This window comes from Oncorhynchus gorbuscha, linkage group LG21 (assembly GCF_021184085.1).
Source record: "Oncorhynchus gorbuscha isolate QuinsamMale2020 ecotype Even-year linkage group LG21, OgorEven_v1.0, whole genome shotgun sequence".
Taxonomy (NCBI): Eukaryota; Metazoa; Chordata; class Actinopteri; order Salmoniformes; family Salmonidae; genus Oncorhynchus; species Oncorhynchus gorbuscha.
This window is the reverse complement of record NC_060193.1, coordinates 3,132,230-3,147,306: the sequence shown is the minus strand read 5'-3', so window position 1 is coordinate 3,147,306 and position 15,077 is coordinate 3,132,230. Positions and strand designations below refer to the sequence as shown.

General features: G+C 40.1%; 1 protein-coding gene across 1 annotated transcript in view; it reads right to left on the bottom strand.

Annotated features, from left to right (window-relative positions):
• The window catches only part of LOC124008434 (broad substrate specificity ATP-binding cassette transporter ABCG2-like), a 45,473-nt gene that overhangs the window by 29,352 nt on the left and 1,044 nt on the right, over positions 1-15,077 (bottom strand). The window lies entirely within an intron of this gene.

Below are 15,077 nucleotides of genomic sequence, written 5' to 3'. Positions count from 1 at the left end.
TAGACATTACAGTGAAATGCTGAATACAACAGGTGTAGTAGACCTTACAGTGAAATGCTGAATACAACAGGTGTAGTAGACCTTACAGTGAAATGCTGAATACAACAGGTGTAGTAGACCTCACAGTGAAATGCTGAATACAACAGGTGTAGTCGACCTCACAGTGAAATGCTGAATACAACAGGTGTAGTAGACCTCACAGTGAAATGCTGAATACAACAGGTGTAGTAGACCTTACAGTGAAATGCTGAATACAACAGGTGTAGTAGACCTCACAGTGAAATGCTGAATACAACAGGTGTAGTAGACCTTACAGTGAAATGCTGAATTACAACAGGTGTAGTAGACCTCACAGTGAAATGCTGAATACAACAGGTGTAGTAGACCTCACAGTGAAATGCTGAATACAACATTTTATGTATGGGTGGTCCTGGAAATCCTACCTACTATGCCGGTGTTGCAAGCACCTACCAACTGACCTACAGAGGACAATATCACATTCATAACATCATAACAGAACAATATTTGATGCCCTCAAATTGTGTATCTGGTCTGTGTATATCAGGTGATGTTGCTGTAGGTAGGGCCGTCATCTAGTGAAATTACAGAGCAGAACTACTTACTCTAACCATTAATACAAACATACCAATGTTATACATCGGCTTAAAGATTAACTTCTTGTTATTCCAACCGCTGTGTCAGATTTCAAAAAGGTTTTAAGGCGAAAGCATACCATGCGATTATCTGAGAAGCAGACAAATCATTACAAACAGTTACCAGCCAAGTAGAGAAATTACAAAGTCAGAAATAGCGATACAATTAATCACTATGATCTTCATATGGTTGCACTCACAAGACTCCCATTTACCCAATAAATGCTCGCTTTGTTCGATAAAGTCCCTCTTTATATCCAAAAAACTCTGTTTTGTTGGCTCGTTTTGTTCAGTAATCTGGTCTTACTCCCTAATATTTCAGAATACAAGCCTGAAACAATTTCTAAAGACTGCTGACATCTAGTGGCAGTAAACTGTAAATCCAGTGAGTACCCCTCTTTCTGCACCATCCCCCTCTCACAATATAGGGAATATAATGCCAATGGGCCCTGGTCAAAAGTAGTGCACTATATAGGGAATATAATGCCAATGGGCCCTGGTCAAATGTAGTGCACCATATAGGGAATATATTATTATGTTTAATTCTTTATTTAAACCCCATTGAGACCAGGGTCTCTTTCTGAAAGGTTCCCCGATCACAGCAATTCAACACCAATTACAATGTCAGATAAAACATCAATCAATACAAAACACAAGACTTTAATGAGGACCAGCCAACCTTTAGAGACAGGATGTAGTGATGAGTATTAAACCTGAGGACCAGCCAACCTTTAGAGACAGGATGTAGTGATGAGTATTAAACCTGAGGACCAGCCAACCTTTAGAGACAGGATGTAGTGATGAGTATTAAACCTGAGGACCAGCCAACCTTTAGAGACAGGATGTAGTGATGAGTATTAAACCTGAGGACCAGCCAACCTTTAGAGACAGGATGTAGTGATGAGTATTAAACCTGAGGACCAGCCAACCTTTAGAGACAGGATGTAGTGATGAGTATTAAACCTGAGGACCAGCCAACCTTTAGAGACAGGATGTAGTGATGAGTATTAAACCTGAGGACCAGCCAACCTTTAGAGACAGGATGTAGTGATGAGTATTAAACCTGAGGACCAGCCAACCTTTAGAGACAGGATGTAGTGATGAGTATTAAACCTGAGGACCAGCCAACCTTTAGAGACAGGATGTAGTGATGAGTATTAAACCTGAGGACCAGCCAACCTTTAGAGACAGGATGTAGTGATGAGTATTAAACCTGAGGACCAGCCAACCTTTAGGTACAGGATGTAGGGATGAGTATTAAACCTGAGGACCAGCCAACCTTTAGATACAGGATGTAGTGATGAGTATTAAACCTGAGGACCAGCCAACCTTTAGATACAGGATGTAGTGATGAGTATTAAACCTGAGGACCAGCCAACCTTTAGAGACAGGATGTAGTGATGAGTATTAAACCTGAGGACCAGCCAACCTTTAGAGACAGGATGTAGTGATGAGTATTAAACCTGAGGACCAGCCAACCTTTAGAGACAGGATGTAGTGATGAGTATTAAACCTGAGGACCAGCCAACCTTTAGATACAGGATGTAGTGATGAGTATTAAACCTGAGGACCAGCCAACCTTTAGAGACAGGATGTAGTGATGAGTATTAAACCTGAGGACCAGCCAACCTTTAGAGACAGGATGTAGTGATGAGTATTAAACCTGAGGACCAGCCAACCTTTAGAGACAGGATGTAGTGATGAGTATTAAACCTGAGGACCAGCCAACCTTTAGAGACAGGATGTAGTGATGAGTATTAAACCTGAGGACCAGCCAACCTTTAGAGACAGGATGTAGTGATGAGTATTAAACCTGAGGACCAGCCAACCTTTAGAGACAGGATGTAGTGATGAGTATTAAACCTGAGGACCAGCCAACCTTTAGATACAGGATGTAGTGATGAGTATTAAACCTGAGGACCAGCCAACCTTTAGAGACAGGATGTAGTGATGAGTATTAAACCTGAGGACCAGCCAACCTTTAGAGACAGGATGTAGTGATGAGTATTAAACCTGAGGACCAGCCAACCTTTAGAGACAGGATGTAGTGATGAGTATTACACCTGAGGACCAGCCAACCTTTAGAGACAGGATGTAGTGATGAGTATTAAACCTGAGGACCAGCCAACCTTTAGATACAGGATGTAGTGATGAGTATTACACCTGAGGACCAGCCAACCTTTAGAGACAGGATGTAGTGATGAGTATTAAACCTGAGGACCAGCCAACCTTTAGAGACAGGATGTAGTGATGAGTATTAAACCTGAGGACCAGCCAACCTTTAGAGACAGGATGTAGTGATGAGTATTAAACCTGAGGACCAGCCAACCTTTAGAGACAGGATGTAGTGATGAGTATTAAACCTGAGGACCAGCCAACCTTTAGAGACAGGATGTAGTGATGAGTATTAAACCTGAGGACCAGCCAACCTTTAGATACAGGATGTAGTGATGAGTATTAAACCTGAGGACCAGCCAACCTTTAGATACAGGATGTAGTGATGAGTATTAAACCTGAGGACCAGCCAACCTTTAGAGACAGGATGTAGTGATGAGTATTAAACCTGAGGACCAGCCAACCTTTAGAGACAGGATGTAGTGATGAGTATTAAACCTGAGGACCAGCCAACCTTTAGATACAGGATGTAGGGATGAGTATTAAACCTGAGGACCAGCCAACCTTTAGATACAGGATGTAGTGATGAGTATTAAACCTGAGGACCAGCCAACCTTTAGAGACAGGATGTAGTGATGAGTATTAAACCTGCTGTGCTGTGGTAAACAGCATCCAAAGGTTTAAGAGTCGTGGCAGCTGAGTTCTGGTATATGGTGTCACTATAGTCAAGAACTGTCAGGAAAGTTAACTGTACAATCTGCTTCCCGCTGTTCAGGGAGAAGCCAGTTCTATTCTGAATTTTAAAAAAGAAGCCCATTTTAAATCTTATTTTTTTAACTAGCTCATCAGTACGTTATTTAAACATGAAATCCTTGACAATCCAAACGCCCAGATATTTATAGGCAGGAACTCAATTGATGGGAGAACCATTAAATTAACTAATATGTAGTCTATCTGAAACATTTATGGCGAGAATTTAGAAAACAACATAAATGTAGTCTTGCCCATATTATGTACCAGTTTTAAACAAACCAGGGGCTTTTTGTAAGGTAACAAAGTCAGATTTCACCTCTAACAACACCTGGTCTACAGTTGGGCCAACGGCATACATAACAGGATCATCTGCATATATATAAATATTACGCATTTTAACAGGATCATCTGCATATATATAAATATTACGCATTTTAACAGGATCATCTGCATATATATAAATATTACGCATTTTAACAGGATCATCTGCATATATATAAATATTACGCATTTTAACAGGATCATCTGCATATATATAAATATTACGCATTGTAACAGGATCATTTGCATATATATAAATATTACGCATTTTAACAGGATCATCTGCATATATATAAATATTACGCATTTTAACAGGGGGACCAATATTATGTATATTACAAGTTAACAGATAGACCAATATTATGTATATTACAGGTTAACAGATAGACCAATATTATGTATATTACAGGTTAACAGATAGACCAATATTATGTATATTACAGGTTAACAGATAGACCAATATTATGTATATTACAGGTTAACAGATAGACCAATATTATGTATATTACAGGTTAACAGATAGACCAATATTATGTATATTACAGGTTAACAGATAGACCAACGTTATTTATAACTATTTATATTACAGGTTATTAACAGACAAATGTTATTTATATTAGTAGTAAAGAGAACCCCTCAGGCTTGTTGTGAGAACGCTCTTTCAGACAGGACACAATGTGGAATTTCTGATGAGCTTAAGTGGGGCGGCAGGGTAGCCTAGTGGTTAGGGTGTTGGACTAGTAAGCGGAAGGTTGCAAGTTCAAATCCACAAGGTACAAATCTGTCGTTTTGCCCCTGAACAGGCAGTTAACCCACTGTTGCAAGGCCGTCTTTGAAAATAAGAATGTGTTCTTAACTGACTTGCCTAGTTAAATAAAGGTTAAAAAGACCAATTCACATTTTGTTTTACGTTACAGTCTTATTCTGAAAATCTACATACAATATCCCATAATGACAATGAAAAAAAAGCAGGTTTTTGGAAATGTTTGCAAATGTATTTTAAATTTAAAAAACAGAAATATCACATTTGCATAAGTATTCAGACCCTTTACTCAGTACTTTGTTGAAGCACCTTTGGCAGCGATTAACAGTCTCGAGTCATCTTGGGTATTACGCTACAAGCTTGGCACACCTGTATTTGGGGAGTTTCTCCCATTCTTCTCTGCATTTAGTAACTGTTTGAAGTTAAAAATATAACATATCTGTTACGCCCTTACGACCTTCGAGAGACGTTTTATTTCTCTATTTGGTTAAGTCAGGGTGTGATGCGGGGTGGGCATTCTATGTTCTTTATTTCTATGATTGGTATTTCTATGTTTTGGCCGGGTATAGTTCTCAATCAGGGACAGCTGTCTATCGTTTTTTCTGATTGGGAGTCATACTTAGGCAGCCCTTTTTCCCTCTTTTCAGTGTGGGTAGTTGACTTTTGTTAGTGGCACTATAGCCCTGTAAGCTTCACGGTTGTGTCTTCGTTTTTTTTTTGTTTTGTTGTTGGCCACATTTGAAATAAAAGGCAAACGTACGCTCACCACGCTGCACTTTGGTCCACTTCTTTCGACGGCCGTGACAATATCGTCACTGATATATTTAGTAAGAGAGAAATCTGTAAAATTATTAGAGGCCGGGACTCAATCTGATCGTGTTTTGTACCTTTTTAAAAGCAATGATTCCGCGTTCGCGGAAAACCGCATTTCCAGTAAACATGTCGACTCAATCAGAAATGACTTTTAACATGTCATGGCTGCTATATATCCACAGCTGATGGGATTGAATCCTGGCACAAAGAGTAGGCTGAACACACATTATACTGAGTTACATTTCATATGAACAAATCAGTCCATTTAAATGGAATTCATTAGGTCCTAATCTATGGATTTCACATGACTGGGAATACAGATATTCAACTGTTCATCACAGATACCTAAATAAAAGGTAGGGGTGTGATCAGAACACCAGTCAGTATCTGGTGTGGATCAGAACACCAGTCAGTATCTGGTGTGGATCAGAACACCAGTCAGTATCTGGTGTGGATCAGAGAACCAGTCAGTATCTGGTGTGGATCAGAACCAGTCAGTATCTGGTGTGGATCAGAACCAGTCAGTATCTGGTGTGATCAGAAACCAGTCAGTATCTGGTTCTGGTACCTGGTATCACAGATAACCTTTCAAAAATAAAAATTGCCTCACAGTGAGGATCTCATCACATTATTTTTGTGCAAAATTTGATAAAATGCAATTGTGTCCGTAGCTTATGCCTGCCCCATACCATAACCCCACCGCCACCATGGGGCACTCTGTTCACAACGTTGACATCAGCAAACTGGAACACGCTGTCGTACACGTTGATCCAGAGCATTCCAAACATGCTCAATGGGTAAAATGTCTGGTGAGCATGCAGGCCATGGAAGAACTGGGAGATTTTCAGCTTCCAGGAATTGTGTACAGATTCTTGCGACATGGGGCCGTGCATTATCATGATGAAACATGAGGTGATGGAGGTGGATGAATGGCACGACAATGGGCCTCAGGATCTCCTTCTGTAGCTCAGTTGGTAGAGCATGGCGCTTGTAACGCCAGGGTAGTGGGTTCAATTCCCGGGACCACCCATACGTAGAATGTATGCACACATGACTGTAAGTCGCTTTGGATAAAAGCATCTGCTAAATGGCATATATTATTATTATTATTATATTATCTCGTCACGGTATCTCTTTGCATTCAAATTGCCATCGATAAAATGCAATTGAGTTGTTGTTCATAGTGTATGCCTGCCCATACCACAACTCCACCACCACGGGCACTCTGTTCACAACATTGGCATCAGCAAACCGCTTGCCCACACGACGCCATACACGTGGTCTGCGGAGGCCGGTTGGATGTTCTGCCAAATTCTCTAAAACAATGTTGGAGGTGGCTTATGGTAGAAAAATTAGCATTAAATTCTCTGGCAAAAGCTTGGGTTAACATTCCTGCAGTCAGCGTGCCAATTGCACACTCCAACAAAACTTATGGCATTGTGTTGTGTGACAAAACCGCACATTTTAGAGTGGCCATTTATTGTCCCCAGCACAAGGTGCACCTCTGTAATGATCATACGGTTGAATCAACTTCTTGATATGCCACCTGTCAGGTGGATGGATTATCTTGGCAAAGGAGAAATGGTCACTAACAGGGATGTAAAACACATTTTTGCACAAACATTTTGAGAAATAAATATTTTTGTGTGTTTGGAAAATGTTGGGGATATTTAATTTCAGCTCCATGGAAACTTTACGCGTTGCCTTTATATTCTGTTCAGTGTAGCTGAGCCATTATGCCTTTATATTCTGTTCAGTGTAGCTGAGCCATTATGCCTTTATATTCTGTTCAGTGTAGCTGAGCCATTATGCCTTTATATTCTGTGCAGTGTAGCTGAGCCATTATGCCTTTATATTCTGTTCAGTGTAGCTGAGCCATTATGCCTTTATATGCTGTTCAGTGTAGCTGAGCCATTATGCCTTTATATTCTGTTCAGTGTAGCTGAGCCATTATGCCTTTATATTCTGTTCAGTGTAGCTGAGCCATTATGCCTTTATATTCTGTTCAGTGTAGCTGAGCCATTATGCCTTTATATTCTGTTCAGTGTAGCTGAGCCATTATGCCTTTATATTCTGTTCAGTGTAGCTGAGCCATTATGCCTTTATATTCTGTTCAGTGTAGCTGAGCCATTATGCCTTTATATTCTGTTCAGTGTAGCTGAGCCATTATGCCTTTATATTCTGTTCAGTGTAGCTGAGCCATTATGCCTTTATATTCTGTTCAGTGTAGCTGAGCCATTATGCCTTTATATTCTGTTCAGTGTAGCTGAGCCATTATCCCTTTATGCCTTCAGTGTAGCTGAGCCATTATGCCTTTATATTCTGTTCAGTGTAGCTGAGCCATTATGCCTTTATATTCTGTTCAGTGTAGCTGAGCCATTATGCCTTTATATTCTGTTCAGTGTAGCTGAGCCATTATGCCTTTATATTCTGTGCAGTGTAGCTGAGCCATTATGCCTTTATATTCTGTTCAGTGTAGCTGAGCCATTATGCCTTTATATTCTGTTCAGTGTAGCTGAGCCATTATGCCTTTATATTCTGTTCAGTGTAGCTGAGCCATTATGCCTTTATATTCTGTTCAGTGTAGCTGAGCCATTATGCCTTTATATTCTGTTCAGTGTAGCTGAGCCATTATGCCTTTATATTCTGTTCAGTGTAGCTGAGCCATTATGCCTTTATGCCTTCAGTGTAGCTGAGCCATTATCCCTTTATGCCTTCAGTGTAGCTGAGCCATTATCCCTTTATGCCTTCAGTGTAGCTGAGCCATTATCCCTTTATGCCTTCAGTGTAGCTGAGCCATTATCCCTTTATGCCTTCAGTGTAGCTGAGCCATTATCCCTTTATGCCTTCAGTGTAGCTGAGCCATTATCCCTTTATGCCTTCAGTGTAGCTGAGCCATTATCCCTTTATGCCTTCAGTGTAGCTGAGCCATTATCCCTTTATGCCTTCAGTGTAGCTGAGCCATTATGCCTTTATATTCTCTTCAGTGTAGCTGAGCCATTATCCCTTTATCTTCTGTTCAGTGTAGCTGAGCCATTATGCCTTTATATTCTGTTCAGTGTAGCTGAGCCATTATGCCTTTATATTCTGTTCAGTGTAGCTGAGCCATTATGCCTTCAGTGTAGCTGAGCCATTATGCCTTCAGTGTAGCTGAGCCATTATGCCTTCAGTGTAGCTGAGCCATTATGCCTTCAGTGTAGCTGAGCCATTATGCCTTCAGTGTAGCTGAGCCATTATGCCTTCAGTGTAGCTGAGCCATTATGCCTTCAGTGTAGCTGAGCCATTATGCCTTCAGTGTAGCTGAGCCATTATGCCTTCAGTGTAGCTGAGCCATTATGCCTTCAGTGTAGCTGAGCCATTATGCCTTCAGTGTAGCTGAGCCATTATGCCTTCAGTGTAGCTGAGCCGTGGGAGAATGTTTGTTGTTACACGTTGAGGGTCATTGTTTCCCCTCCGTAAGACAATGGACTTATGAAAGCAGGGTCCATGTACTGACACATGACCCCAGTCCCAGTGTGTGTGTGTGTGTGTGTGTGTGTGTGTGTGTGTGTGTGTGTGTGTGTGTGTGTGTGTGTGTGTGTGTGTGTGTGTGTGTGTGTGTGTGTGTGTGTGTGTGTGTGTGTGTGTGTGTGTGTGTGTGTGTGTGTGTGTGTTTGTGTGTGTAAGTTTATGTGTGTGTGTGTGTGTGTGTGTGTGTGTGTGTGTGTGTGTGTGTGTGTGTGTGTGTGTGTGTGTGTGTGTGTGTGTGTGTGTGTGTGTGTGTGTGTGTGTGTGTGTGTGTGTGTGTGTGTGTACGTGTGTGTGTGTGTGTAGGTTTATGTAAGTGTGTGTGTTTGTGTGTGTGTGTTTAAGTGTGTGTGTTTAAGTGTGTGTGTGTTTAAGTGTGTGTATGTGTGTGTGTGTGCGTTTGTATGTGTGTGTCCTCCTGCTGAGCCTCTGAACCCTTTCCTTCCTCTGATTCAATAGGTATTATTTAGGAAATGTCTGGGTTTAATATTATTTAGGTTAGTGTGTATGTATGTGTATGTATGTGTGTGTATGTGTAAGTGTGTGTGTGTGTGTGTGTGTGTGTGTGTGTGTGTGTGTGTGTGTGTGTGTGTGTGTGTGTGTGTGTGTGTGTGTGTGTGTGTGTGTGTGTGTGTGTGTGTGTGTGTGTGTGTGTGTGTGTGTGTGTGTGTGTGTGTGTGTGTGTGTGTGTGTGTGTGTCTCCTCCTGCTGGTCTCCTGAACCTGCTTCCTTCCTCTGATACAGAAGGTAATATTTTGTGTTTGATCTGAGTTGTCATGTACGTCCCCTCCTCCCCAGGTGAATTCGCTTCACACACACAGTAGCACAACACATACGTTGGGTCATTTAGCAGACGCTCTCATCTAGAGCCACTTAGTGAGTATAGAATTCAACCATAGAATTCTAGTCTCCCCATTATAATAGGATCAGAAAGCAGACTGACATGGTTCCTCTGTAAATACTACAGTCTATAGTAAATTGATATGGTAGGGGTGGTATACAGAAGATAGTCCTATTTGGTAAAAGACCAAGTCCATATTATAGCTAGAACAGCTCAAATAAGCAAAGAGAAACGACAGGTGTGATGGTGCTTTGCTGGTGACGCTGTCACTGATTTATGTAGAATTCAAGGCACACTTAACCAGCACGGCTACCACAGCAGCGACACGCCATCCAATCAGAATTGGGCTTATTGTAAAGGCTGTAACGATTTTCTTCTTCCTCTGACGAGGAGTATGAAATATCAGAACAATGTATCGGACCAATGTATCGGACCAATGTATCGGAAACAATGTATCGGACCAATGTATCAGAACAATGTATCAGAACAATGTATCGGACCAATGTATCAGAACAATGTATCGGACCAATGTATCAGAACAATGTATCAGACCAATGTATCAGAACAATGTATCAGACCAATGTATCAGAACAATGTATCAGACCAATGTATCAGAACAATGTATCAGACCAATGTATCAGAACAATGTATCAGACCAATGTATCAGAACAATGTATCAGACCAATGTATCAGAACAATGTATCAGACCAATGTATCAGAACAATGTATCAGACCAATGTATCAGACCAATGTATTGGAACAATGTATCAGACCAATGTATCAGACCAATGTATTGGACCAATGTATTGAAACAATGCGCAGCGTTGATAAGTGTCCAGAATAAAACTGAACACAGAAAACAGAAGAACAAGAGAAATAAATGAAAACCGAAACAGTTCTGTATGGTAAAACACAGACACAGAAAACAACTACCCACAAGTGGAAGAACAGGCTGCCTAAGTATGGTTCTCAATCAGACACAACGATCGACAGCTGCCTCTGATTGGGAACCATACCAGGCCAAACACAGAAATACAAAACATAGAACAAACACATAGAATGCCCACCCCAACTCACGCCCTGACCAACCTAAACCAGAGACATAAAAAAAGGAACTAAAGTCAGGACGTGACAACGACCATAAAGGCTACTGTGATCCCTTTTTTTTTAGCCTCCTGTATCGTTCAACTCTGATACATAGAAATAGAATGCATAGATCAACCGTCACCGTTTACACTACACACATGGCGTTTCTCCATATAACAGAGTCGACTCGTTTTGGATCTATGAAGTACTATAATTGCAGGAAGGGCCAACGTTGATGGAAGGCCACAATAATTCAGAAGTCATCATAAGAGGCAGGTCTGCGTACCCACCTGTGAGAGAGAAAAATGTGCCCCCCACCCGCTCTTGACTGCGGAGATAAACGATTTACGTTTTAGAGTTAATTTCATGAAATTCTACACATTTTGCCATGGGGAGGAGAGAAATGTAACAGAATCTGGTAATTCTAGTGCTGGTAATTCAACCATGATCACTAAGTTTAGATAGCTGGCTAGACTAATTAACATAATTAGACCATGATAACCAACCCGTTCAGATAGCTGGCTAGACTAATGAACATAATTAGACCATGATTCCTACCCGTTCAGATAGCTGGCTAGACTAATTAACATAATTAGACCATGATTCCTACCAGTTTAGATAGCTGGCTAGACCAATTAGACCATGATTCCTACCAGTTTAGATAGCTGGCTAGACTAATTAACATAATTAGACCATGATTCCTACCAGTTTAGATAGCTGGCTAGACTAATTAACATAATTAGACCATGATTCCTACCAGTTTAGATAGCTGGATAGACTAATTAACATAATTAGACCATGATTCCTACCAGTTTAGATAGCTGGCTAGACTAACACATAACAGATACACTGTAACACACAACAGATACACTGTAACACATAACAGATACACTGTAACACATAACAGATACACTGTAACACATAACAGATACACTGTAACACATAACAGATACACTGTGACACATAACAGATACACTGTAACACATAACTGATACACTGTGACACACAACAGATACACTGTAACACATAACAGATACACTGTAACACATAACAGATACACTGTAACACATAACAGATACACTGTAACACATAACAGATACACTGTAACACATAACAGATACACTGTAACACATAACAGATACACTGTAACACATAACAGATACACTGTGACACACAACAGATACACTGTAACACATAACAGATACACTGTAACACATAACAGATACACTGTAACACATAACAGATACACTGTAACACATAACAGATACACTGTAACACATAACAGATACACTGTAACACATAACAGATACACTGTAACACATATATAACACGTGTATTCTGCGTTAATACAAAGAGTAATGGAGAGCAGTATACAATACAGCGGAACTTAGCAAACGAGGCATTTATGGAAAGTACATGTGGGGGCCGCCATCTTTATGCACCTTCGACTATTGATTTGACTATTGATGTATTATTTATTAAAGCCTGCCAGCACCATCTTGCTGATGGCCTCCAGGACAGGAAGTCCACAACGAAGACTGACATCAAATAAAGTCTGTAGACTGTACAGTTTTAATTATGGTATCAATGTGCTCAATTTAATTCAAAGGTATTTTCTACCTTAATTTAACTCGGCAAGTCAGTTAACTTCTTGCGTCGAGCCATCCCGGATCCGGTATCGTGACTACAGCCTCAAGCTCATTACCATAACGCAACGTTAACTATTCATGAAAATCGCAAATGAAATGAAATTAATCTATTTGCTCTCAAGCTTAGCCTTTTGTTAACAACACTGTCATCTCAGATTTTCAAAATATGCTTCTCAACCATTGCAAAACAAGCATTTGTGTAACAGTATTGATGGCTAATGTAGCATTTAGCATAGCATTTAGCGTTAGCATTCAGCATGCAACATTTTCCACAAAAACCATAAAAGCATTCAAATAAAATCATTTACCTTTGAAGAACTTCAGATGTTTTCAATGAGGAGACTCTCAGATAGCAAATGTTCAGTTTTTCCTGAAAGATTATTTGTTTAGGACAAATCCCTCCGTTTTCTGCGTCACGTTTAGCTACGGAAAAAAACCTGTATCCAGGATTGTGTAAATCTATCAGCAAGCTCATTAGCATAACACAACGTTAACTATTCATGAAAATCGCAAATTAAATTAAATTTGTCTATTTGCTCTCAAGCTTAGCCTTTTGTTAAAAACCTCTTGGCGCACAGATCCCATTAGCAGGATCATTTTCCGTCAACATCCGCTGAACTGCAGAGTGCCAAATTCAAATTAAATTACTAAAAATATTAAATCTTCATGAAATCACAAGTGCAATATAGCAAAACAAAGTTTAGGTTGTTGTTAATCCACCTAGCGTGTCAGATTTCAGAAAAAGCTTTACAGCGAAAGCAAATCAAGTGTTTATGTGAGGACATCTCTCTCAGCAGACAAAACATTACAAACAGCTAGCAGCAAAGTAGATTGGTCACAAAAGTCAGAAAAGCAATAAAATGAATCGCTTACCTTTGATGATCTTCGGATGTTTGCACTCACGAGACTCCCAGTTACACAATAAATGTTATTTTTGTTGGATAAAGATTATTTTTATATCCAAAAACCTCCATTTGGTTGGCGCGTTTTGTTTAGTAATCCACAGGCTCGTGCAGGTCACGATGGGCAGACAAAAATTCCAAATAGTATCCGTAAAGTTCGTAGAAACATGTCAAACGTTTTTTATAATCAATCCTCAGGTTGTTTTTACAATAAATAATCCATAATATTTCAACCAGACGGGAGCTTTTTCAATTGGCAAGAGAGAGAAAATATCTGCTCCAAGCTGTTGGCGCATGCAAAACTCTGGGGACACCCAGCCATCCATTGACATGATCGATCTCGCTCATTTTTCAGAATAAAAGGCTGAAACTATGTCTAAAGACTGTTCACACCATGTGGAAGCGTGTGGTTGATATCCCTTTAAATGGAGGGAAGGCATGCAATGGAACAGGGAGGTTTCAAAATAAGATGCACTTCCTGGTTGGATTTTCCTCAGGTTTTTGCCTGCAATATCAGTTCTGTTATACTCACAGACAATATTTTGACCGTTTTGGAAACTTTAGACTGTTTTCTGTCATAATCCGCCAGATATGCATATTCTAGCTTCTGGGCCTGAGAAATAGGCAGTTTTATTTGGGTACATTTTTCATCCAAACATCAAAATACTGCCCCCTACACTCAACTTGTTAACGTGTAACTTACCTCAGATCGTGTCTGGCTGAGAACCTAATAACGAAAAATATCTTCAGGAGTGAAGATATAGGATATAGGCCCATTAAAAGGCTTTATATGCTTTTGAATGGCACTTCTGGGTTTTGGCGGCAAATTCTGGGTGTTACCGGAAAATATTAAACCTTAATATTCAGGTCCTGATTGGTCAACAAGCTTATTTGACGTGTGAAATAGTGTTATTTTATGCATAAATTAGTGTTATTTGAAATGTATCTTTTTGACACGCAAATACCAAACAAGGCTCAATAGAAGACCGTTCAAAACAATTTTTCAAAGTCGGAGCGTGTTTTTTCCTCCTTCCGAATTCCCAGTCATCTTGAACGTGGAAATAAACGGAAACCAATAGAATCGATTCATGTTAAAAAATATATATATATATTTTTTTTAAACACACATTTGGAGTGTTTGAGTAATTGAAGTGATTTGGTATAAATGTAACAGAGTAATACGTCCCTTCCTTCAGAAATTACCCGATTAAGAGTATAGCCCACAGAGAGTTACTAGAAAAGTAGCCTACTAGTTAGTCCCAAAAAAAAAATTCAGAAAGGCAAAATCAGACAGATTTGATATAATTGTCATGATTCCCCTAATCAATCATTTAGTCTTCCCACACCTGTTCCCGATCCTTTCCCCTGATTAGAGTCCCTATTTCTTCCTTTGTGTTCCGTTCCTGTCCTGTCGGTTCCTTGTCTAGAATTCACCGTGCTGTGTTTGTGTATCGCCCTGTCGTGTCGTGTTTTCCTCAGATGCTGCGTGGTGAGCAGGTGTCTGAGTCTGTCTGGTTCAAGTGCCTTCCCGAGGCAACCTGCTGTTCACCTGCTGTTCAAGATCGAGTCTCCAGTTTGTCCTCGTCATTTCGAGTGAAAGTTGTGTTTTTTGTTTGTATTTACTTTACTGGATTAAAGACTCTGTTTTCGCCAAGTCGCTTTTGGGTCCTCTTT